General features: G+C 43.5%; 2 pseudogenes; one reads left to right on the forward strand and one right to left on the reverse strand.

Moving 5' to 3' along the window:
- LOC133362192 (zinc finger protein 721-like) overlaps nucleotides 1–18,396 on the forward strand; it is a 70,469-nt pseudogene extending 52,073 nt beyond the window's left edge.
- Nucleotides 1–27,532, reverse strand: part of LOC133362195 (uncharacterized) — a 426,135-nt pseudogene that overhangs the window by 111,844 nt on the left and 286,759 nt on the right.

Raw genomic sequence — 27,532 nt, forward strand, 5'->3', positions numbered from 1 at the left:
TACGAGTATTAACGTGAATTTTCTTGCAGAACAATAAAGACCTGACATGTTAAAGATGACTAATCGCACCGTTATTGCTACAATGTTCATAGCGAACACGCGTGGAGGCGAGTTTCAGGTGAAGCATCTCCAGCACACAAGTTGACCCTCACCTGGCAGCATCGTGGCTGTCCGCTGATCACACTCATGACGTCACACTCATGACGTCACACGCACGAGCTGTAGGGGCGGGGCTCTGTCCGCTCAGTGGCGCTGTTTTCATTAATTTAGCACCACGAGCGGGGAGTCTCATCCCTGTAGTTCCCTGTTGTGGTGCCGCATTCATCACCACGTTGCCCCTCAATGATTTGTACGAAACGATATGAAAATAAGTTGTGTGTTCCACTATACAAACTTACACGAGTACACATATACACTCCCTTGTACACACACCCACACACGAGTTTACATACACCGCGGTGGAGAAAAATGCACGAATGTGCATCCACCCCGCTTTGTACACACAAAGATAAAGATCCCCCGTATAGCCTTAACAGACTGTAGGGGCAAGTGCTGTTAGCGAGCACCTATGAAGGCCGCAACGGTACACGAGGGGGTGGGTGGCCAGCACCACGCCCGACCGCCTTTGTCTCCCTCGTGGCAATGTTTACACACCGCACCAGGTACTCATTTGAGGCTGAGTCGACCTAGGGGAGGCCCGGGACCGGTTCAGATAATCGTCACTGGTGTTGGCCGTGAGCGGGAATCGAACCCGTGTAGCCGGGTTCATAGCGCAGCACGCTAACCGCTAAACCACCGCTCCCCACATATACACTCCCTTGTACACACACCCACACACGAGTGGACATACACAGTGCTGTAGGAAAATGCACGAATGTGCATACACACCGCTTTGTACATACACACACGGGTGCACATGCATACACGAGTGCATACACCCATTTGTGCATCTATACATACAACACATATGTATAGATGCACAAATGAGTGTAAATGCATCGGGGTGTAGATACATGCACAGTGTAATTGCACACAGCAATATACATAAACACATGTGAACGTATACAGCAGTGTGCATGCTCAGGGATTGCGTTTCAACACACACAAATATGCGAGCACACACGATTGTACATACATACACACGTGTACAGACCCACACGTGTCCATGAACGAGTGTAAATACACACACGAGTGCACATGCACACGAATGTACACGCACAGCAGTACACACCCATGTACATACACATGGCTACAGTTACCTGTTGTGGTGAAGCATTCATTACCACGTTGTTCCTCAATTCTTTGTACGACACTATTATAACAATAATACACGAGTACACACATACACTCCCTTGTACACACACCCACACACGAGTGGAATTACACAGAGGTGTAGATACATACACGAATGTGCATACACACCGCTTTGTACATACACACACGGGTGCACATGCATACACGAGTGCGCATACACACACGAGTATACATACACAGCAGTGTACGTACACAGAGATTGCGTTTGACAACACAAATAAATGGGCGAACAAATGATTGTACATACCTATACACACACATACACGCATGTACATATCCACATAAACAAGTGTACATGTACACACGAGTGGACATGCACAGCAGTACAGATCCATGTACATGCACACAGTAGCAGACTAGGATAGCGGGATTTTGTGATTATTTTCACAGGTTAAACTGACGATATAAATCTTAGATGCCCCACAACACTGAAGTACGTTATACTTTTGAAATAAAACGCATTCAATTATAATTCCTTCTCTGTTTCCACTCCAAACGTTTGAATTATTAATAATATTTTAAATAGTGGCCCATTGTTTAATGAGTGTAGTGAAGGCATCACTTTAGTTTATTTCATTCCATTTGTTTGCCTTTGCTACGGCACACTGGTTGAGATTATTCTTCCCATTTATAAAATCTCACTAGAATAATTTACATTTTTCTTTATAAACTTCCTTGCATTCAATCTCTCTCTTTGTGCCGATACGTGTTCCCTCTCTGTGTATCTTTGTGATATCTGTCTGCTTATATGTCTGTCTATAGTTTTCTGGTTAGATTTTTGTTGCTATTTCTTTTATACCTGATGATGATTGATTGTGTTGCAATCGAAACGTCGTAGTATGCTATTATTTAATTTACCAAGAAGGTTAATTTACTTGCAGAACAATAAAGACCTGACATGTTAAAGATGACTAATCGTCCCATATTGCTACAATGTTCATAGCGAACACGCGTGGAGGCGAGTTTCAGGTGAAGCATCTCCAGCACACAAGTTGACCCTCACCTGGCAGCATCGTGGCTGTCCGCTGATCACACTCGTGACGTCACACTCATGACGTCACACGCACGAGCTGTAGGGGCGGGGCTCTGTCCGCTCAGTGGCGCTGTTTTCATTAATTTAGCACCACGAGCGGGGAGTCTCATCCCTGTAGTTCCCTGTTGTGGTGCCGCATTCATCACCACGTTGCCCCTCAATTATTTGTACGACACAATATGAAAATAAGTTGTGTGTTCCACTACACATACACGAGTACACATATACACTCCCTTGTACACACACCCACACACGAGTGGGCATAGCAGTGTATATACATAGACGAATGTGCATACATATACACACAAATGTGCATATACCGGAGTGTACATACACATATGCAACGCAGTGTACATAAACACACGGGTGTACATTCAAAGCATTGTACGTCAACTAGGATTGCATTCCACTGTGAACACGCACGTTTGTACCTACATACATATGCACACAAATACATGTACATGCACACACGAGTGCTCGTCTTGTTGTAGTGTTTCCTATGTAATGGTTTATGGTATACGCAGGAGTGCAAAATGTGCACTTCACACCTACGCGCCCTTTGCCCATTGATCTCGATGATGATGATGATGAATAAACATGTTACTTGATCTAACAGAGAAACGAATGCTTACAATTGGAACAATAAATATACTCAACGAGTTTTGATTAGGATGGTGCGGTTAAAGAGCTATTCCAATCCATTGAGATTGCACATTCAGCAAATTATAATGCGACCACAATGCGATCCTAGTAATTATAGGGCAATTCTAATCCCGCACCCCCAGTTCGCATATCCGTCCCTGGTTTCGTAAATAAATATATGCATACATATGTATACATCTGAGTATAGTTGGGTTATAATGTAGGAGGACATAGAAGGAATCTAACTCGACTTATTTGCATCTTCGGTGGATGCATGAGCAACCACCACTCCTCGACTCCCGTTGATTGGGAGGTGAGCCCACGGTAGCCTGGCGCTTACAGCTTTCTACACCTTACGCCACGCTCCCACGTCCCCTTGATTCGTTTGTTTTTCTCTGAAGAAGATCCCCCTGTTGTTTGGAATTCCCCTGCCACGAGTAAAGTTCCATAAAAATAATCTGCTACCTCATCGGCGGTGCCGGACGGTAACGCTGTGCTGGATGTGAGCAATGTCCCGGCGGGAAGGCTCGTAGCCACCACAGAGGCCCACGAGGTCTTTGGACGGGTGCGAGGGGCTGGTAACCCCTCAATAGTCAATGCAATTAGCAAAAAAACTCGTCACAAATTTTAAAACTGGCAAAATATTGAACACATGCACATTGGTGTATATACACACTGAAGGTCGTATGTTACAGACTAAAAGATGACGATTGTTTTTTTTGCGTAACGTTATTATAAACCACGCTTTCAAGCTAAACCATTCAGATGATTATTCAAAGTTTATGACAGAAATGATAACAAAACACACTCGTTTGCTAAAAGCACCATGCTCAACACGAGTGTCCTTAAATATGTTTATTAAACAGGTTCAGAACAGTATTAACTTGCACCTATTAGTCCAAGATGGGGCCGGCTAGTTTTTTTAGGCTAGTCCCGTGTGTGTTTGTTGTGTGAGGTGTCTTGATAGCAGTCGTTCTCCACTGTAGTCCTGGCATCTGCTGCTCAGATTCCTTCCACAGCTGTGGTCCCAGTGGCACCGTCTCTCCGGGGGGGAACCATGTGGTGTGTGTGTGTGACGTGTATCACGGGGTGTGTGGGTATGTGCCTGGGATGTGTCACGGGGTGGGTGGGTAGTCTGGTGATAGTGGTCATGGTTGGCAGCGATCCACGACCACAACAACCACCCCATACTGTGTGGTGGACATGCCACCACAAAGCAGCACGCGGCGGAGGAGTGAGGTGATCGCTCTCGCCACGCGAGCAAGGCCCCCTCGCTTCCTCTTCTTTCCCTGCATCAACAACAACAACAATAACCGCCATTCGCCACTAAGTGGCGGTGACGTCACCACGACGCTTGTGCCAGGCCAAGTGCACCTTGAGGCTACCACGTGAAGTGTCGAACGCCCGCTGGCAGGAGGTCACGGGGCAGACCCAGCAGGTGCCACGGGTCGACTGACCGAGATTACCGAGATGACTGGCTGATGCACCACCTGTGCCCCCTACTGTACCAACTTGCTGTGCTTTAGCCACCCGGCGCTCCGCTCGTTGTTGTGAGCGTCGCTCCTCCGCCCTCCGTTGTTGTTGGAGGGCGACTGCCTCCAACTGCCCAGTAGCGTCCTTCACGAGCCTGCATCACCACCTCCACCACCTGCACCTCCTCCACCTCCTCCTTTGTCTCGTCCTCCAGCTCTTCCGTCGTGAGAATTATTTTATTATGTTTTATTTTTATTATTTTATTACTTCCCTTCTCCGTGCCTTTACCGACAGAACCATTAAGATGAATCTCTGCAGTTTAGAGGGCATTGTCGGGTGAATATTAGCAAATTCACAGGAAGCACGGAATTATGCATGGAGATGTATGTTATTATTCAAACAGAAGTGTACAATTACGCAGTAGGATGTACATACGTATTAAGGTTAAATTACAATGGCCAGATTCGCTAAGCTATGTTGCTACATATGCGGATTGTTAATGTAGAAATTAACAATTGAATGCAAAGTCGATGATAATCCAAGACGAGAACAAAAGATTTGAATGCTAGAGGGGAGTTATAAGCGGCTTAAATTCAGACCTCAAGACCATTTCGAGAGGGATTTCACTGAGGATAGACGCACGACTCCTCGCTCTGCAGATTACCCTTCTCCTGCGAGACCCAGCCTGGCGAGCACGATTGCCTGGCGACTGGTTGGCGAGTTCGTGGCGATCTCTTCAGACGGGTTACAGGGACATCGACACGCCGTGCATCAACAAGTAAGTGTCTTCGTTAGTGGATACAACTGGTAGTCGCGTATATCCCGACTTACGAGACGTTACTGTGTGTCGGTTAGACGTTAGTAAGAGTTTGCTTCTTGGCGATTTGAGCCAGACATCCACGCAGCTTAGAGGGTGCCTTTAACGCTCAACAACACCAGCGACTGTTACTCTGCTCTGAAGAATCATTCACATGGAGCAGATACTCTTTCCACAGCGCCACGCACACACGGGCAAGAAGCCGTTCAATTGCTCTGTGTGTGGGAAGGCATTTTCACGGAAATCACATCTTAACACTCACCAGAAAACACACACAGGCGAGAAGCCATTCAAGTGCTCTGTGTGTGGGAAGGCATTTTCACAGAAATCACATCTTAACACTCACCAGAAAACACACACAGGCGAGAAGCCATTCAATTGCGCTGTGTGTGGGAAGGCATTTGCACAGAAATCACATCTTCAGAGTCACCAGAAAACACACACGGGCGAGAAGCCGTTCAATTGCTCTATTTGTGGAAAGGTATTTGCGGATAAATCAAATCTTAACAGACACCAGAAAACACACTCGGGTGAAAAGCGAATCAATTGCTCTGTGTGTGGGAATGCATTTGCACGAAAATCACATCTTCAGAGTCATCAAAAAACACACACGGGCGAGAAGCCATTCAATTGCTCTGTGTGTGGGAAGGCATTTTCACAGAAATCACATCTTCACAGTCACCAGAAAACACACTCAGGTGAAAAGCGAATCAATTTCTCTCCGAGGGAGAGGACATGTTCACGGTCATCACCACGAAACAAGCATCAGAAGATCCGCAATGATAGGGAAGTGAAATCAAAATGTAGAATTCAAAGTGCTGCAATGAGTCCTGAAAAAAATGCATCTTTTGATCATATACAGGTGGATCCTGAGAGATGCCTGGATGTAGTGGATGTCATGAGTCCTGACAACAATTCCTTTTTCGACCTCATGCAGTTGGATCCTGAGAGGTTGCTGGATGTAATGAGCCCTGCCGACAATTCCTCTTTCGACCCCATGCAGGTGGATACTGAGAAATGGCTGCTGGAATGGCTGGAGAGTCAAAGTTTTGAGAACTTCTGTTAACTCTTGAAGTCCTGGAATGTGCATGTTTGTGTCTCTGTTAGATCAGTTAATAAGGTACGAAATATTATTTCCGTGATTTCCAGTACTCCAAGCTAGAGTGATGTTTCGGCCACAACGCAAGCAGCCGTCGTCAGGTGGAGAACAGGTCCGTCAAGTAGTCATTCAGACTCTGTCTACTTGACAGACCTATTCTTCACCTGAAGATGGCTGCTTGCGTTGTGGCCGAAACGTCGTGAAAATTATTTTATTATGTTTTATTTTTATTATTTTATTACTTCACTTCTACGTGACTTTACCAAAAGAACCAAGAAGATTGATCCCTGCAGTCACGAAAGCTTTAAATCGAAATAGAGTGATGTTGTGAATGCTCTATAATGTGTTCAGATGAACGTATTCCTTTTAAGTTCCAGAAGTGTTCACTTATTTCAGGATGACAACCATGTTATACTTCTATAGATGCGTTGCTTCGTCTGGTTGTTGTATCATCGGGACTGGTAAATGTGTGGTGTTTATGGTAGAAGGTGCCATGTCATCCTCTCACAGCTAATTGCGTGTTAAAGTTTATTCTAGACTTCGTCACGTTAAGGTGGTGCTTTGTAGTCCTATCGGACTACTTGTTGATGTGGTGTGATGCGCAGTGGTTGTGTGGTGATTCAATTTCTAATTTTACTCTCGTGGTTAAGTGGTTTTGTTGAGCTAAAGTTGTAGAAATACTGTGATCACAACTTTGCTCAATATTTTAAACATGTTCTTTAATTTTTTTTATCATTGTGTAATAAATAAATAACTTAAAGTATAGGTTTCAGAGTGTGCGTGGATTGCACGTTCGTTGTTCTAGTGTTTGATGGCTTGGACTTCTGGACGAATGGCTTCAGTCGAAAAGGACGTCAATGGGGAAATCGACGTTCACGTGTTGAATTTTAAGAATATGTTTTAACTGTTGAAATTGGGAAATAATTTGTCTAGTTCCTTCCTGTTTGAGCATGCGTTTTAATAAAGATTTCAATACGAATATTAACGTGAATTTTCTTGCAGATGAATAAAGACCTGAATTGTTTTTAAAGATGACTGATCGTACGTTATTTCAACCATATCCTTCCTTAAAAAAAGCACGGACGAGTAGACATACACACACAAGTGTGCTTATAAACACGACTGTCTATACAGCGGTGTGCATTCACACACGAGTGTGCATGTGTTTCTACGAGTTTTAACTTTAATTTACAGAACAATAAAGACCTGACATGTTAAAGAAGGGAAATAAAAAAAATATAAAAATAAAAGAATTAAAAAATTTTATAATTTTTTTTTCATTTTTTTTTTATTAAATGATAAAAAATAAACATTTAAACAGAATTAAATTACCTTATATTTTTTTTCCCTTCTACGTGACTTTACCGAAAGAACCAAGAAGATGAAGAAGAAAACAAAACATAATAAAATAATTGTATTATGTTTTATTTTTATCATTTTATTATTTCCCTTCTTCGTGACTTTACCGAAAGAACCAAGAAGGTTAATTTTCTTGCAGAACAATAAAGATGACTAATCGTCCCTTATTGCTACAATATTCATAGCGAACACGTGTGGAGGCGAGTTTCAGGTGAAGCATCTCCAGCACACAAGTTGACCCTCACCTGGCAGCATCGTGGCTGTCCGCTGATCACACTCATGACGTCACACACGAGCTGTAGGGGCGGGGCTCTGTCCGCTCAGTGGCGCTGTTTTCATTAATTTAGCACCACGAGCGGGGAGTCTCATCCCTGTAGTTCCCTGTTGTGGTGCCGCATTCATTACCACGTTGCCCCTCAATTCTTTGTACGACACAATATGAAAATAAGTTGTGTGTTCCACTACACATACTTACACGAGTACACATATACACTCCCTTGTACACACACCCACACACGAGTTGACATACACAGCGGTGTAGAAAAATGCACGAATGTGCATCCACCCCGCTTTGTACACACAAAGATAAAGATCCCCCGTATAGCCTTAACAGACTGTAGGGGCAAGTGCTGTTAGCGAGCACCTACGAAGGCCGCAACGGTACACGAGGGGTGGGTTGCCAGCACCACCGCCGACCGCCTTTGTCTCCCCAGTGGCAATGTTTACACACCGCACCAGGTACTCATTTGAGGCTGAGTCGACCTAGGGGAGGCCCGGGACCGGTTCAGATAATCGTCACTGGTGTTGGCCGTGAGCGGGAATCGAACCCGTGTCACCGGGTTCATAGCGCAGCGCGCTAACCGCTACACCACCGCTCCCCACATATACACTCCCTTGTACACACACCCACACACGAGTGGACATACACAGTGCTGTAGGAAAATACACGAATGTGCATACACCCCGCTTTGTTAAGTGGTCTTGTTGAGCTAAAGTTGGAGAAAGACTTTGCTTACACACGCTTACAAGCCATACCATTTCGATTATCAATAAAAGTGTTTGAGATCAATCGTAATAATTGTCGTGAATTAAATTAAACAAATCACCTTGATTTACTGACGCGCTCAAATCAACACAAATACTTAAATATTTTTTATAAAACAAAGTCAGTACACTATACATTTGCACCTCTTAGTCAAAATCAAACTGGACATCAGCATTTTGATACTTCAGACTCTATGTCGATGTTAAATCCTCTAAACTTGCATCAGTTTAAAAGACATTGTCGGGTGAATATTGGCAAATTAACACGAAGCACGGAATAATGCATGGATATGTAGATATTAATTTAAACGGAAGCGTACAATTATGCAGTGAGATATGCATATGTATTAAGGTTAAATTACAATGGCCGGATTCGCTAAGCTATGTTGCTACATATGCGGATTGTTAATGTAAAAATTAACAATTGAATGCAAAGTCTATGATAATCCAAGACGAGAACAAAGGATTTGAATGCGAGAGGGGAGTTATAAGGGGCTTAAAATCTGACCACAAGACCATTTCGAGAGGGATTTCGCTGAGGATAGACGCGCAACTCCTCGCTCTGCAGATTACCCTTCTCCTGCGAGACCCAGCCTGGCGAGCCCGATTGCCTGGCGACTGGGAGAGTTCGTGGCGATCTCTTAAGACGAGTTACAGGGACATCGACACGCCGTGCATCAACAAGTAAGTGTCTTCGTTAGTGGATAAAACTGGTAGTCGCGTGTAGCCCGACTTACGAGGCGTTACTGTGTGTCGGTTAGACGGTAGTGAGAGTTTGCTTTTTGGCTATTTGAGACAGACATCCACGCAGCTTAGAGGGTGCCTTTAACTCTCAACAACACCCGCGACTGTTACTCTGCTCTGAAGAATCAGTCACATGGAGCAGATACTCTCTCCACAGCGCCACGCACACACGGGCGAGAAGCCGTTCAATTGCTCTGCGTGTGGTAAAGGATTTTCACAGAAAACAATTCTACACAGTCATCAGAAAATACACTCGGGTGAGAAGCCATTCAAGTGCTCTGTTTGTGGGAAGGCATTTGCGGATAAATCAAATCTTAACAGTCACCAGAAAACACACACGGGTGAGAAGCCATTCAAGTGCTCTGTTTGTGGGAAGGCATTTGCTCAGAAATCAACTCTGAACAGGCACCAGAAAACACACTCGGACGAGAAGCCATTCAAGTGCTCTGTTTGTGGAATGGCATTTTCGGAAAAATCAAATCTTAACAGTCACCAGAAAACACACACGGGCGAGAAGCCATTCAAGTGCTCTGTTTGTGTAAATGCATTTTCGGAAAAATCTAATCTTAACAGTCACCAGAAAACACACACGGGCGAGAAGCCATTCAAGTGCTCTTTGTGTGGGAAGGGATTTTCACAGAAATCAAATCTTAACACTCATCAGATAACACACACGGGCGAGAAGCCATTCAAGTGCTCTCTTTGTGGGAAGATATTTGCCTGGAAGTCAGCTCTTAACAGTCACCAGAAAACACACTCGGGTGAGAAGCCGTTCAATTGCTCTATTTGTGGAAAGGCATTTGCATGGAAGTCAGCTCTTCATAAACACCAGAATACACACTCGGGTGAAAAGCCATTCAACTGCTCTACGAGGGAGAGGACATGTTCACGGTCATCACCACGAAACAAGCATCAGAAGATCCGCAATGATAGGGAAGTGGAATCAAAAGGTGTAATGCAAAGTGCTGCAATGAGTCCTGAAAAAAATGCATCTTTTGATCCTATACAGGTGGATCCTGAGAGATGCCTAGATGTAGTGGATGTCATGAGTCCTGACAACAATTCCTTTTTCGACCTCATGCAGTTGGATCCTGAGAGGTTGCTGGATGTAATGAGCCCTGCCGTCAATTCCTCTTTCGACCCCATGCAGGTGGATACTGAGAAATGGCTGCTGGAATGGCTGGAGAGTCAAAGTTTTGAGTACTTCTGTTAACTCTTGAAGTCCTGGAATGTGCATGTTTGTGTCTCTGTTAGATCAGTTAATAAGGTACGAAATATTATTTCCGTGATTTCCAGTACTCCAAGCTAGAGTGATGTTTCGGCCACAACGCAAGCAGCCGTCGTCAGGTGGAGAACAGGTCCGTCAAGTAGTCATTCAGACTCTGTCTACTTGACAGACCTATTCTTCACCTGAAGATGGCTGCTTGCGTTGTGGCCGAAACGTCGTGAAAATTATTTTATTATGTTTTATTTTTATTATTTTATTACTTCACTTCTACGTGACTTTACCAAAAGAACCAAGAAGATTGATCCCTGCAGTCACGAAAGCTTTAAATCGAAATAGAGTGATGTTGTGAATGCTCTATAATGTGTTCAGATGAACGTATTCCTTTTAAGTTCCAGAAGTGTTCACTTATTTCAGGATGACAACAATGTTATACTTCTATAGATGCGTTGCTTCGTCTGGTGGTTGTATCATCGGGACTGGTAAATGTGCGGTGTTTATGGTAGAATGTGCCATGTCATCTTCTCACAGCTAATTGCGTGTTAAAGTTGATTCTAGACTTCGTCACGTTAAGGTGGTGCTTTGTAGTCCTATCGGACTACTTGTTGATGTGTTGTGAAGCGCAGTGGTTGTGTGGTGGTTCAATTTCTAATTTTACTCTCGTGGTTAAGTGGTTTTGTTGAGCTAAAGTTGGAGAAATACTGTGATCACAACTTTGCTCTATATTTTAAACATGTTCTTAATTTTTTTTTATCATTGTGTAATAAATAAATAACTTAAAATAATAGGTTTCAGAGTGTTCGTGGATTGCACGTTCGTTGTTCTTGTGTTTGATGGCTTGGACTTCTGGACGAATGGCTTCAGTCGAAAAGGACGTCAATGGGGAAATCGACGTTTACGTGTTAGATTTTAAGAATATGTTTTAACTGTTGAATTCCTATTGGGAAATCATCTGCCTAGTTCCTTCCTGTTTGAGCATGCGTATTAATAAAGATTTCGATACGAGTGTTAACGTGACTTTTTTTGTAGATTAATAAAGACCTGAATTGTTTTTAAAGATGACTGATCGTACGTTATTTCAACCATATCCTTCCTTAAAAAAAACACGGACGAGTAGACATACACACACGAGTGTGCTTATAAACACGACTGTCTATACAGCGGTGTGCATTCACACACGAGTGTGCATGTGTTTCTACGAGTTTTAGCTTTTATTTACTTGCAGAACAATAAAGACCTGACATGTTAAAGATGACAAATCGTCCCTTATTGAAGAAGGGAAATAATAAAATAATAAAATTAAAAAATTTTTTAAATAAAATAATTTTATTATCTTTTATTTTAATCAAATAATAAAATAATAAATTTTAAACAAAATAAAATTACTTCCTAAAATTATTTTATTATATTTTATTATTACGTGACTTTTACCGAAAGAACCAAGAAGGTGAAGAAGAAAACAAAACATAATAAAATAATTGTATTATGTTTTATTTTTTTATTATTTCCCTTCTTCGTGACTTTACCGAAACAACCAAGAAGGTTAATTTACTTGCAGAACAATAAAAACCTGACGTGTTAAAGATGACTAATCGTCCCTTATTGCTACAATGTTCATAGCGAACACGTGTGGAGGCGAGTTTCAGGTGAAGCATCTCCAGCACACAAGTTTACCCTTTTTTTGTCTAGTCCCGTGTGTCTTTGTTGTGTGAGGTGTCTTGATAGCAGTCGTTCTCCACTGTAGTCCTGGCATCTGCTGCTCAGATTCCTTCCACAGCTGTGGTCCCAGTGGCACCGTCTCTCCGGGGAGAACCATGTGGTGTGTGTGTGTGACGTGTATCACGGGGTGTGTGGGTGTGTGCCTGGGATGTGTTGTATACTAACCCTTCTTCCATAATTGAGATTAATAATATTTGATGATTTTTATATATTATCTTTTTACTTGTTTTTTTAATGAGTGAAACACACCAAGCGCAGCAAACTGCAAAACACCAGGTGTTGTTAAGTAATGAACCGGAGGAGGGCTAGGATGGCAGAATTTACAACGTTGCTTCAAGGGAAGATAAGGCCTGATGAACGGGCACATGTCACCCGTGCAGGCGGCAGAGACAGTGGGAGTGTCAGCCAGACATAGTTAAGGCAAAAGCCCAATCATCCTGCATGGTTTTAAAGTAACGTCAAAATTCGAAATTCAACAACAGAGTAGGCTAAATTATCGATCCTCGCGCTCGCTCAAATTGGAGACCAGGCTGCGAGCTACATCAATGAACCATTGCCCATTTGCTAATCCAATACTGAATGTTAATATTACTGAAGTCAAAACGAATTCTATGACCTCAGCACATGGGCAAATAATAGGGCAGTGTCGACTCAAAGGCAATGGAAGAAACAGAGGCGCCTTTGTCTAAATCACAACCACAGAAAGCCAGGAATCATCACTGATTGTGTGTTCAGGAATTCCGAGCTAGTTAGAACACGTGCACAGGGGGGGAGCTGATGTAAACAACCCTGCGCGTCTGGATGTGAGGGGGCCTTGGACCTGGAATCAAGAATAAACACTCCCAGAGCAGAAGGTGGACAGGGGGAGAGGTGATTTAAAAGAGGGTTGTATATCTCTCAAGGCACAAGACCCAGCTGAACAACACGGCTGCGGGGGTCACCAGAAGTTCGCATTCGCCTAGTTAAGACAAAAAGCTCAATTATTCTGTATTGCTATTAAAGTAACGTTAAAGTCGGAATTTAACAACAGGGTAGGCTAAAGTTATCGATATTCACACCCACTCCAATTAAACCAGGCCACAAGTTACGCCTACTGAACCATCACCATTATTAAGTCAATATGAAATGTTATTTCCATACTTCAATACTTTCTATACAATTCGACCCGAAGCATATGACAATCAGAACCTTCCTAAGTCAAAATTGAATCGCACCCAGACAGGAGCGAATAGTCAATATAAGGTTGAAGAGGGAAGGAAATCAAGAGCACGGCGAACTGCAAACGTAAGCAAAAAGCCGGGAACAACACCAGCCCAGCAACAGCGAGTGGGGCTTCGACAGGCCATAAAGTAGAATAATAACTCCCGGGGTCAGGGGACACAAGAAGAAGCAGGCAGACAAAAACCAGAACTGACTCCAAGGTTCAACCGCCCTCACCTACTCAGGAGTGACGGAAATTAATGAGGCCTTGAATTAACGGCAGGCAACAACAACGGCGAGCAGATAGGGTGGGGCAAAGACTGCGGACCATGGAATGCAACTTCGTGTCAGTAAAGCCCTGACAAACAAGTTAAGTTAAAGACATCACAATACATAATATCGCACATAACATCAATGTTAACGCTATTCACCGTAAACTATATTCCGCTTATATAACCATCCAGGCACCAAGGAATACGAATTCCTAGGATCAAGAAACTTACCCCTTAACCTAAGATATCGGAAATAAATTAATAGTAATAAGTATATGCATGAAAAGACAAAGTAAAACTTATGGAAAAGCCAGGATAACGAGATGAATCACAACCAGGTGGAATATAAATACATAATAAAAAAAAACAATGTTAAACCCAGGGTCGGAGAGAAAGGGAGATCCCGGCCGTCTTTGTATCCCCGCAGCGCGGGATAGGAGTGTGTATACGCTCGGGGAAACCTACACTTGAGTCAAGCACCACGATGGGAAACGACAGACCTTAGGTTACATACAGAATCATAACTGTGAAATAGTAAGGGACAAATGTTAACTTAAAACTTTTAACCATTTCTTTGTGCGCCGGGTCGGAGAGAGTGTTGCCCCCCTCCAGGTTGTGCAACACGAACAAAGACGCCTATGAGACGATTTGTAACGTCTGTGTTTTGGGTTCATGAAGAAGGCCAGACAAGAGATAAATTGCACCCAGACAGAGAGACGACTTCGAGACAATTTGTAACATCTGGTTGTTTGCTCGTGGGTTTTATGGAGGGAGTTGACAACGGAATATACCGTCAGTGATGCACACAAGGACATACGGACACACACATGGACACACCTGCCTACGGACAGATCCTGACACAGCAAAAATCGGAAGCCCCGCCTTGTGGGCGGGATCCAGGGGGATTTTTCAGCATAAAGGAACGGATCCTGAACATTGGAAACCAGTGCGACGGGAGGGTCCACTCAGGAGTGCGACGGGAGGGTCCACTCAGAAGCTCGACCGGGAGGGTCGACTCAGCAGGAGTGCGACGGGAGGGTCCACTCAGAAGCTCGACCGGGAGGGTCGACTCAGGAACGAGTGCGACCAGAGCGGGTCCACTCAGGAGTGCGACCAGAGAGTCGACTCAGGAGCGAGGGCGACCAGCGGGTCGACCCAGGAGCGAGCTCGACCGGGAGGGTCGACTCAGGAGCGAGCTGCGACCAGCGGGTCGGCTCGACTCATCTTCAGCTCGTCAATCTCTGCTGCCGACGGGGGTCTCCGCTGCCGCCGGTGGTGAGCGTCGCGACTTGGCGACGATCCAGCGCTGCACGCTACGAGCGAGTTGTGGGCGCCACCTACCGACCGGGTTCCGAACTGCGACAGCGTATCAACAGCCATCCGAGCAATTCACCACGGTGACAGGGGAGCGCCTGATACGTATGACGCGCACCGCCCCCTCACCACACGACCACCAGGCGTCTGTTTGACATAAAGAATCGACTCCGAACACTGACTATTCAAGACAACTCTTACCACTCAAACACACTCGAACCCATAAGTCATCCGTGGCTGGGAAGGCATCACAACGAGACCGAGTGGTGGCCATCCGTCGTATAAGAGTATTCTTAATTTGTATCTTTAATATTTAGTGGGCTGTACTCTTAATCGCATAAATTCCCAACAGATCCATCAATACGAACTGATTCTTGGCACCTCCTTCCGCCGAGCCACGCTCACGTGGGGAGTGGTGGCCCACCGGATCCTTATCAGGTGATCTGGTCCCCAATTAGTAAACTTGGTATAAGATAACGATCTTCGGAAAAGGAGCACCGTCGCAGGCCCTTACTCCGAGCCGTTCTGCTGTCAGATAACCTGCCGATGTATCTGTTGAGATTGGTGCCTTTAAGAATAGTAACTGTTTTGATTGTGTTTTTTTTTTTCGCCGTATAATCTTTCAAGTATCCTTCAGTCATAATCGCCGCACGTACTCGCATCCTCTACAGAATATTCAACTGTCCCGTGACCCAAGGTGTTAACAACGTGATAAGGGTTGCGTATGATCAATAAGGAGTGCGGTACTGCGTGAACAATATTGAGTATAATCATTCATTAACGTTAAGGTTTTCTTAGCATAGTATTTGCATGTTTTAACGACTCTCTCTCTCACTAACAACCATCGCGTTATGCGGGATCCATGTGCAGTTGTCAAAGTGAAATCAGACAATCGTTGATGATACTGTATTGATGCCGTATTGACGTTCCGGGATTGAGAGTTCGCATACTATATCATAGTTAAGGTTGAATTAGTAATAAATTGATCAATACAGAAGTGGTTGTGTGATTCTTTCCTGAAATCTATGCATAAGATCTGCTTCTGCGTTGAGATTTGAACTTGGTGACCTTAATAAACACACTAATACATACTCAGTAAATGTTAAAGCGATAACGGGGTGAACCGGGGTCTGGTTATCATAACGACTTGCGTTATCATAATTACACCCACTCGCATAATTAATACGATTACCTCTCGAATTGGCATAATTAAAATGTGCGTAATTACATAATTAACATATTTCCGGATAATTACACATTTGGCCAAATTTCATTAATTATTATTATTTCCACTGAATATTCATAACCCACACATACAACATAATAATTCACCCACGCACGCATACAACATAACAAATTTTCATAACCAACATATACAACAGATGTGTCACGGGGTGGGTGGGTAGTCTGGTGATAGTGGTCATGGTTGGCAGCGATCCACGACCACAACAACCACCCCTACTGTGTGGTGGACATGCCACCACAAAGCAGCACGCGGCGGAGGAGTGAGGTGATCGCTCTCGCCACGCGAGCAAGGCCCCCTCGCTTCCTCTTCTTTCCCTGCATCAACAACAACAACAATAACCGCCATTCGCCACTAAGTGGCGGTGACGTCACCACGACGCTTGTGCCAGGCCAAGTGCACCTTGAGGCTACCACGTGAAGTGTCGAACGCCCGCTGGCAGGAGGTCACGGGGCAGACCCAGCAGGTGCCACGGGTCGACTGACCGAGATGACCGAGATGACTGGCTGATGCACCACCTGTGCCCCCTACTGTACCAACTTGCTGTGCTTTAGCCACCCGGCGCTCCGCTCGTTGTTGTGAGCGTCGCTCCTCCGGCCTCCGTTGTTGTTGGAGGGCGACTGCCTCCAACTGCCCAGTAGCGTCCTTCACGAGCCTGCATCACCACCTCCACCACCTGCACCTCCTCCACCTCCTCCTTTGTCTCGTCCTCCATCTCTTCCATCGTGAGAATTATTTTATTATGTTTTATTTTTATTATTTTATTTCTTCCCTTCTACGTGACTTTACCGAAAGAACCATGAGGATGAATCCCTGCAGTTTAGAGGACATTGTCGGGTGAATATTAGCAAATTCACAGGAAGCACGGAATTATGCATGGATATGTAGATCTTTATTTAAACGGAAGGGTACAATTATGCAGTGAGATATGCATATGTATTAAGGTTAAATTACAATGGCCGGATTCGCTAAGCTATGTTGCTACATATGCGAATTGTTAATGTAAAAATTAACAATTGAATGCAAAGTCTATGATAATCCAAGACGAGAACAAAGGATTTGAATGCTCGAGGGGAGTTATAAGGGGCTTAAAATCAGTCCTGAAGACCATTTCGAGAGGGATTTCACTGAGGATAGACGCTCGACTCCTCGCTCTGCAGATTACCCTTCTCCTGCGAGACCCAGCCTGGCGAGCACGATTGCCTGGCGACTGGGAGAGTTCGTGGCGATCTCTTCAGACGGGTTACAGGGACATCGACACGCCGTGCATCAACAAGTAAGTGTCTTCGTTAGTGGATAAAACTGGTAGTCGCGTGTAGCCCGACTTACGAGACGTTAATGTGTGTTGGTTAGACGGTAGTGAGAGTTTGCTTTTTGGCGATTTGAGACAGACATCCACGCAGCTTAGTGGGTGCCTTTAACTCTCAACAACACCCGCGACTGTTACTCTGCTCTGAAGAATCAGTCACATGGAGCAGATAAACTCTCCACAGCGCCACGCACACACGGGCGAGAAGCCGTTCAATTGCTCTGTGTGTGGGAAGGCATTTGCACGGTCAGCACATCTTAACAGACACCAGAAAACACACACGGGCGAGAAGCCATTCAAGTGCTCTGTTTGTTTGAAGGCATTTGCAGAGAAATCATATCTTCACAGTCACCAGAAAACACACACAGGCGAGAAGCCGTTCAAGTGCTCTGTGTGCGGGAAGGCATTTTCACATAAACAACATCTTAACAGACACCAGAAAACACAAACTGGCGAGAAGCCATTCAAATGCTCTATTTGTGAGAAGGCATTTGCGGAGAAATCAACTCTTAACACTCACCAGAAAACACACACGAACGAGAAGCCATTCAATTGCGCTGTGTGCGGGAAGGCATTTTCACGGAAATAAAATCTTCAGTCACAAGAAAACACACTCGGGCTAGAAGCCATTTCATTGCTCTACGAGGGAGAGGACATGTTCACGGCCATCACCCGAAACAAGCACCAGAAGATCCGCAATGATAGGGAAGTGAAATCAAAATGTAGAATTCAAAGTGCTGCAATGAGTCCTGAAAAAATGCATCTTTCGAACCTATGCAGGTGGATCCTGAAAGATGGCGAGATGTAGTGGATGTAATCAGCGCTGACGACAATTCCTCTTTCGACCCCATGAAGTTGGATCCGGAGAGATGGCTGGATGTAGTGGAGTGGCTGAAGACTCAAACGTATTGAGTACATCTGTTAACTGTTGCCCTGTGTATATTCGTGTCTCTTAGATATATTTTTTCAGTGATTTCCAGTACTCCGAGCTAGAGTGATGTTGTGAATGCTCTATAATGTGTTCAGATGAACGTATTTCTTTTAAGTTCCAGAAGTGTTCACTTACTTCAGGATGACAACAATGTTATACTTCTATAGATGCGTTGCTTCGTCTGGTGGTTGTATCATCGGGACTGGTAAATGTGTGGTGTTTATGGTAGAAGGTGCCATGTCATCTTCTCACAGCTAATTGCGTGTTAAAGTTTATTCTAGACTTCGTCACGTTAAGGTGGTGCTTTGTAGTCCTATCGGACTACTTGTTGATGTGTTGTGAAGCGCAGTGGTTGTGTGGTGGTTCAATTTCTAATTTTACTCTCGTGGTTAAGTGGTTTTGTTGATCTAAAGTTGGAGAAATACTGTGATCACAACTTTGCTCAATATTTTAAACATGTTCTTTAATTTTTTTATCATTGTGTAATAAATAAATAACTTAAAGTATAGGTTTCAGAGTGTGCGTGGATTGCACGTTCGTTGTTCTAGTGTTTGATGGCTTGGACTTCTGGACGAATGGCTTCAGTCGAAAAGGACGTCAATGGGGAAATCGACGTTCACGTGTTGAATTTTAAGAATATGTTTTAACTGTTGAAATTGGGAAATAATTTGTCTAGTTCCTTCCTGTTTGAGCATGCGTTTTAATAAAGATTTCAATACGAATATTAACGTGAATTTTCTTGCAGATTAATAAGGACCTGAATTGTTTTTAAAGATGACTGATCGTACGTTATTTCAACCATATCCTTCCTTAAAAAAAGCACGGACGAGTAGACATACACACACAAGTGTGCTTATAAACACGACTGTCTATACAGCGGTGTGCATTCACACACGAGTGTGCATGTGTTTCTACGAGTTTTAACTTTAATTTACAGAACAATAAAGACCTGACATGTTAAAGAAGGGAAATAAAAAAAATTTAAAAATAAAAGAATTAAAACATTTTATAATTTTTTTTCATTTTTTTTTATTAAATGAATAAAAATAAACATTTAAACAGAATTAAATTACTTTATATTTTTTTTCCCTTCTACGTGACTTTACCGAAAGAACCAAGAAGATGAAGAAGAAAACAAAACATAATAAAATAATTGTATTATGTTTTATTTTTATCATTTTATTATTTCCCTTCTTCGTGACTTTACCGAAAGAACCAAGAAGGTTAATTTTCTTGCAGAACAATAAAGATGACTAATCGTCCCTTATTGCTACAATATTCATAGCGAACACGTGTGGAGGCGAGTTTCAGGTGAAGCATCTCCAGCACACAAGTTGACCCTCACCTGGCAGCATCGTGGCTGTCCGCTGATCACACTCATGACGTCACACTCATGACGTCACACGCACGAGCTGTAGGGGCGGGGCTCTGTCCGCTCAGTGGCGCTGTTTTCATCAATTTAGCACCACGAGCGGGGAGTCTCATCCCTGTAGTTCCCTGTTGTGGTGCCCCATTCATCACCACGTTGCCCCTCAATTCTTTGTACGACACAATATGAAAATAAGTTGTGTGTTCCACTACACATACTTACACGAGTACACATGTACACTCCCTTGTACACACACCCACACACGAGTTGACATACACAGCGGTGTAGAAAAATGCACGAATGTGCATCCACCCCGCTTTGTACACACAAAGATAAAGATCCCCCGTATAGCCTTAACAGACTGTAGGGGCAAGTGCTGTTAGCGAGCACCTACGAAGGCCGCAACGGTACATGAGGGGGTGGGTGGCCAGCACCACCGCCGACCGCCTTTGTCTCCCCAGTGGAAATGTTTACACACCGCACCAGGTACTCATTTGAGGCTGAGTCGACCTAGGGGAGGCCCGAGACCAGTTCAGATAATCGTCACTGGTGTTGGCCGTGAGCGGGAATCGAACCCGTGTCACCGGGTTCATAGCGCAGCGCGCTAACCGCTACACCACCGCTCCCCACATACACACTCCCTTGTACACACGCACACACGAGTGGACATAAACAGTGCTGTAGGAAAATGCACGAATGTGCATACACACCGCTTTGTACATAAACACACGGGTGCACATGCATACACGAGTGCGTACACCCATTTGTGCATCTATACATACAACACATATGTATAGATGCACAAATGAGTGTAAATGCATCGGGGTGTAGATACATGCACAGTGTAATTGCACACAGCAATGTACATAAACACATGTGCACGTATACAGCAGAGTGCATGCTCAGGAATTGCGTTTCAACACACACAAATTTGCGAGCACACACGATTGTACATACACACGTGTACAGACCCACACGTGTCCATGAACGAGTGTAAATACACACACGAGTGCACATGCTCACGAATGTACCCACAGAGAAGTACACAACCATGTACATACACATGGCTACAGTTCCCTGCTGTAATGGCTGGTGCTTATGCTAGAAGGTGGCATGTGTTGTAATTATTGCACAGCAAATGATGTGAGCGTGCTGTCTTGTTGATTCCAAACTTTGTCACGTTAAGGTGGTGCTTCGTAGTCCTATCGGATAACTTGTTGATGTGGTGTAATGCGCATTGGTTGTGAGGTGTTTCAATTCCTGATTTTACTCTCGTTGTTAAGTGGTCTTGTTGAGCTAAAGTTGGAGAAAGACATTGCTCACACACGCTTACAAGCGATACCATTTCGATTATTAATAAAAGTGTATGACAGCAATCGTAATAATTGTCGTGAATTAAATTAAACAAATCACCTTGATTTACTGACGCGCTAATATCAACACAAATACTTAAATATTTTTTTTATAAAACAAAGTCAGTACAGTATACATTTGCACATCTTAGTCCAAATCGAACTGGACATCAGCATTTTGATACTTCAGACTCTATGTCGATGTTAAATCCTCCAAACTTGCATCAGTTTAAAGGACATTGTCGGGTGAATATTGGCAAATTAACACGAAGCACGGAATAATGCATGGATATGTAGATCTTTATTTAAACGGAAGCGTACAATTATGTAGTGAGATATGCATATGTATTAAAGTTAAATTACAATGGCCGGATTAGCTAAGCTATGTTGCTACATATGTGGATTGTTAATGTAAAATTAACAATTGAATGCAAAGTCTATGATAATTCAAGACGAGAACAAAGGATTTGAATGCTAGAGGGGAGTTATAAGGGGCTTAAAATCAGACCTCAAGACCATTTCGAGAGGGATTTCGCTGAGGATAGACGCTCGACTCCTCGCTCTCCAGATTACCCTTCTCCTGCGAGACCCAGCCTGGCGAGCTCGATTGCCTGGCGACTGGGAGAGTTCGTGGCGATCACTTCAGACGGGTTACAGGGACATCGACACGCCGTGCATCAACAAGTAAGTGTCTTCGTTAGTGGATAAAACTGGTAGTCGCGTGTAGCCCGACTTACGAGACGTTACTGTGTGTAGGTTAGACGTTAGTGAGAGTTTGCTTTTTGGCGATTTGAGACAGACATCCACGCAGCTTAGAGGGTGCCTTTAACTCTCAACAACACCCGCGACTGTTACTCTGCTCTGAAGAATCAGTCACATGGAGCAGATAAACTATCCACATCGCCACGCACACACGGGCGAGAAGCCGTTCAATTGCTCTGCGTGTGGGAAAGGATTTTCATGGAAATCAAATCTTCACAGGCACCATAAAACACACACAGGCGAGAAGCTGTTCAAGTGCTCTGTGTGTGGGAAGGCATTTTCACTGAAATCAAATCTTCACACTCACTTATTTCAGGATGACAACAATGTTATACTTCTATAGATGCGTTGCTTCGTCTGGTGGTTGTATCATCGGGACTGGTAAATGTGTGGTGTTTATGGTAGAAGGTGCCATGTCATCTTCTCACAGCTAATTGCGTGTTAAAGTTTATTCTAGACTTCGTCACGTTAAGGTGGTGCTTTGTAGTCCTATCGGACTACTTGTTGATGTGTTGTGAAGCGCAGTGGTTGTGTGGTGGTTCAATTTCTAATTTTACTCTCGTGGTTAAGTGGTTTTGTTGATCTAAAGTTGGAGAAATACTGTGATCACAACTTTGCTCAATATTTTAAACATGTTCTTTAATTTTTTTATCATTGTGTAATAAATAAATAACTTAAAGTATAGGTTTCAGAGTGTGCGTGGATTGCACGTTCGTTGTTCTAGTGTTTGATGGCTTGGACTTCTGGACGAATGACTTCAGTCGAAAAGGACGTCAATGGGGAAATCGACGTTCACGTGTTGAATTTTAAGAATATGTTTTAACTGTTGAAATTGGGAAATAATTTGTCTAGTTCCTTCCTGTTTGAGCATGCGTTTTAATAAAGATTTCAATACGAATATTAACGTGAATTTTCTTGCAGATTAATAAGGACCTGAATTGTTTTTAAAGATGACTGATCGTACGTTATTTCAACCATATCCTTCCTTAAAAAAAGCACGGACGAGTAGACATACACACACAAGTGTGCTTATAAACACGACTGTCTATACAGCGGTGTGCATTCACACACGAGTGTGCATGTGTTTCTACGAGTTTTAACTTTAATTTACAGAACAATAAAGACCTGACATGTTAAAGAAGGGAAATAAAAAAAATTTAAAAATAAAAGAATTAAAACATTTTATAATTTTTTTTCATTTTTTTTTTATTAAATGAATAAAAATAAACATTTAAACAGAATTAAATTACTTTATATTTTTTTTCCCTTCTACGTGACTTTACCGAAAGAACCAAGAAGATGAAGAAGAAAACAAAACATAATAAAATAATTGTATTATGTTTTATTTTTATCATTTTATTATTTCCCTTCTTCGTGACTTTACCGAAAGAACCAAGAAGGTTAATTTTCTTGCAGAACAATAAAGATGACTAATCGTCCCTTATTGCTACAATATTCATAGCGAACACGTGTGGAGGCGAGTTTCAGGTGAAGCATCTCCAGCACACAAGTTGACCCTCACCTGGCAGCATCGTGGCTGTCCGCTGATCACACTCATGACGTCACACTCATGACGTCACACGCACGAGCTGTAGGGGCGGGGCTCTGTCCGCTCAGTGGCGCTGTTTTCATCAATTTAGCACCACGAGCGGGGAGTCTCATCCCTGTAGTTCCCTGTTGTGGTGCCCCATTCATCACCACGTTGCCCCTCAATTCTTTGTACGACACAATATGAAAATAAGTTGTGTGTTCCACTACACATACTTACACGAGTACACATGTACACTCCCTTGTACACACACCCACACACGAGTTGACATACACAGCGGTGTAGAAAAATGCACGAATGTGCATCCACCCCGCTTTGTACACACAAAGATAAAGATCCCCCGTATAGCCTTAACAGACTGTAGGGGCAAGTGCTGTTAGCGAGCACCTACGAAGGCCGCAACGGTACATGAGGGGGTGGGTGGCCAGCACCACCGCCGACCGCCTTTGTCTCCCCAGTGGAAATGTTTACACACCGCACCAGGTACTCATTTGAGGCTGAGTCGACCTAGGGGAGGCCCGAGACCAGTTCAGATAATCGTCACTGGTGTTGGCCGTGAGCGGGAATCGAACCCGTGTCACCGGGTTCATAGCGCAGCGCGCTAACCGCTACACCACCGCTCCCCACATACACACTCCCTTGTACACACGCACACACGAGTGGACATAAACAGTGCTGTAGGAAAATGCACGAATGTGCATACACACCGCTTTGTACATAAACACACGGGTGCACATGCATACACGAGTGCGTACACCCATTTGTGCATCTATACATACAACACATATGTATAGATGCACAAATGAGTGTAAATGCATCGGGGTGTAGATACATGCACAGTGTAATTGCACACAGCAATGTACATAAACACATGTGCACGTATACAGCAGAGTGCATGCTCAGGAATTGCGTTTCAACACACACAAATTTGCGAGCACACACGATTGTACATACACACGTGTACAGACCCACACGTGTCCATGAACGAGTGTAAATACACACACGAGTGCACATGCTCACGAATGTACCCACAGAGAAGTACACAACCATGTACATACACATGGCTACAGTTCCCTGCTGTAATGGCTGGTGCTTATGCTAGAAGGTGGCATGTGTTGTAATTATTGCACAGCAAATGATGTGAGCGTGCTGTCTTGTTGATTCCAAACTTTGTCACGTTAAGGTGGTGCTTCGTAGTCCTATCGGATAACTTGTTGATGTGGTGTAATGCGCATTGGTTGTGAGGTGTTTCAATTCCTGATTTTACTCTCGTTGTTAAGTGGTCTTGTTGAGCTAAAGTTGGAGAAAGACATTGCTCACACACGCTTACAAGCGATACCATTTCGATTATTAATAAAAGTGTATGACAGCAATCGTAATAATTGTCGTGAATTAAATTAAACAAATCACCTTGATTTACTGACGCGCTAATATCAACACAAATACTTAAATATTTTTTTTATAAAACAAAGTCAGTACAGTATACATTTGCACATCTTAGTCCAAATCGAACTGGACATCAGCATTTTGATACTTCAGACTCTATGTCGATGTTAAATCCTCCAAACTTGCATCAGTTTAAAGGACATTGTCGGGTGAATATTGGCAAATTAACACGAAGCACGGAATAATGCATGGATATGTAGATCTTTATTTAAACGGAAGCGTACAATTATGTAGTGAGATATGCATATGTATTAAAGTTAAATTACAATGGCCGGATTAGCTAAGCTATGTTGCTACATATGTGGATTGTTAATGTAAAATTAACAATTGAATGCAAAGTCTATGATAATTCAAGACGAGAACAAAGGATTTGAATGCTAGAGGGGAGTTATAAGGGGCTTAAAATCAGACCTCAAGACCATTTCGAGAGGGATTTCGCTGAGGATAGACGCTCGACTCCTCGCTCTCCAGATTACCCTTCTCCTGCGAGACCCAGCCTGGCGAGCTCGATTGCCTGGCGACTGGGAGAGTTCGTGGCGATCACTTCAGACGGGTTACAGGGACATCGACACGCCGTGCATCAACAAGTAAGTGTCTTCGTTAGTGGATAAAACTGGTAGTCGCGTGTAGCCCGACTTACGAGACGTTACTGTGTGTAGGTTAGACGTTAGTGAGAGTTTGCTTTTTGGCGATTTGAGACAGACATCCACGCAGCTTAGAGGGTGCCTTTAACTCTCAACAACACCCGCGACTGTTACTCTGCTCTGAAGAATCAGTCACATGGAGCAGATAAACTATCCACATCGCCACGCACACACGGGCGAGAAGCCGTTCAATTGCTCTGTGTGTGGGAAGGCATTTTCACGGAAATCCCATCTTAACAGACACCATAAAACACACACGGGCGAGAAGCCATTCAAGTGCTCTGTTTGTTTGAAGGCATTTGCAGAGAAATCATATCTTCACAGTCACCAGAAAACACACACAGGCGAGAAGCCGTTCAAGTGCTCTGTGTGCGGGAAGGCATTTTCACATAAACAACATCTTAACAGACACCAGAAAACACAAACTGGCGAGAAGCCATTCAAATGCTCTATTTGTGAGAAGGCATTTGCGGAGAAATCAACTCTTAACACTCACCAGAAAACACACACGAACGAGAAGCCATTCAATTGCGCTGTGTGCGGGAAGGCATTTTCACGGAAATAAAATCTTCAGTCACAAGAAAACACACTCGGGCTAGAAGCCATTTCATTGCTCTACGAGGGAGAGGACATGTTCACGGCCATCACCCGAAACAAGCACCAGAAGATCCGCAATGATAGGGAAGTGAAATCAAAATGTAGAATTCAAAGTGCTGCAATGAGTCCTGAAAAAATGCATCTTTCGAACCTATGCAGGTGGATCCTGAAAGATGGCGAGATGTAGTGGATGTAATCAGCGCTGACGACAATTCCTCTTTCGACCCCATGAAGTTGGATCCGGAGAGATGGCTGGATGTAGTGGAGTGGCTGAAGACTCAAACGTATTGAGTACATCTGTTAACTGTTGCCCTGTGTATATTCGTGTCTCTTAGATATATTTTTTCAGTGATTTCCAGTACTCCGAGCTAGAGTGATGTTGTGAATGCTCTATAATGTGTTCAGATGAACGTATTTCTTTTAAGTTCCAGAAGTGTTCACTTACTTCAGGATGACAACAATGTTATACTTCTATAGATGCGTTGCTTCGTCTGGTGGTTGTATCATCGGGACTGGTAAATGTGTGGTGTTTATGGTAGAAGGTGCCATGTCATCTTCTCACAGCTAATTGCGTGTTAAAGTTTATTCTAGACTTCGTCACGTTAAGGTGGTGCTTTGTAGTCCTATCGGACTACTTGTTGATGTGTTGTGAAGCGCAGTGGTTGTGTGGTGGTTCAATTTCTAATTTTACTCTCGTGGTTAAGTGGTTTTGTTGATCTAAAGTTGGAGAAATACTGTGATCACAACTTTGCTCAATATTTTAAACATGTTCTTTAATTTTTTTATCATTGTGTAATAAATAAATAACTTAAAGTATAGGTTTCAGAGTGTGCGTGGATTGCACGTTCGTTGTTCTAGTGTTTGATGGCTTGGACTTCTGGACGAATGGCTTCAGTCGAAAAGGACGTCAATGGGGAAATCGACGTTCACGTGTTGAATTTTAAGAATATGTTTTAACTGTTGAAATTGGGAAATAATTTGTCTAGTTCCTTCCTGTTTGAGCATGCGTTTTAATAAAGATTTCAATACGAATATTAACGTGAATTTTCTTGCAGATTAATAAGGACCTGAATTG

The sequence above is a fragment of the Lethenteron reissneri genome, unplaced genomic scaffold, assembly GCF_015708825.2.
Source record: "Lethenteron reissneri isolate LAM-NWPU_2019-01 unplaced genomic scaffold, ASM1570882v1 scaffold_140, whole genome shotgun sequence".
In the NCBI taxonomy this organism is placed as follows: Eukaryota; Metazoa; Chordata; class Hyperoartia; order Petromyzontiformes; family Petromyzontidae; genus Lethenteron; species Lethenteron reissneri.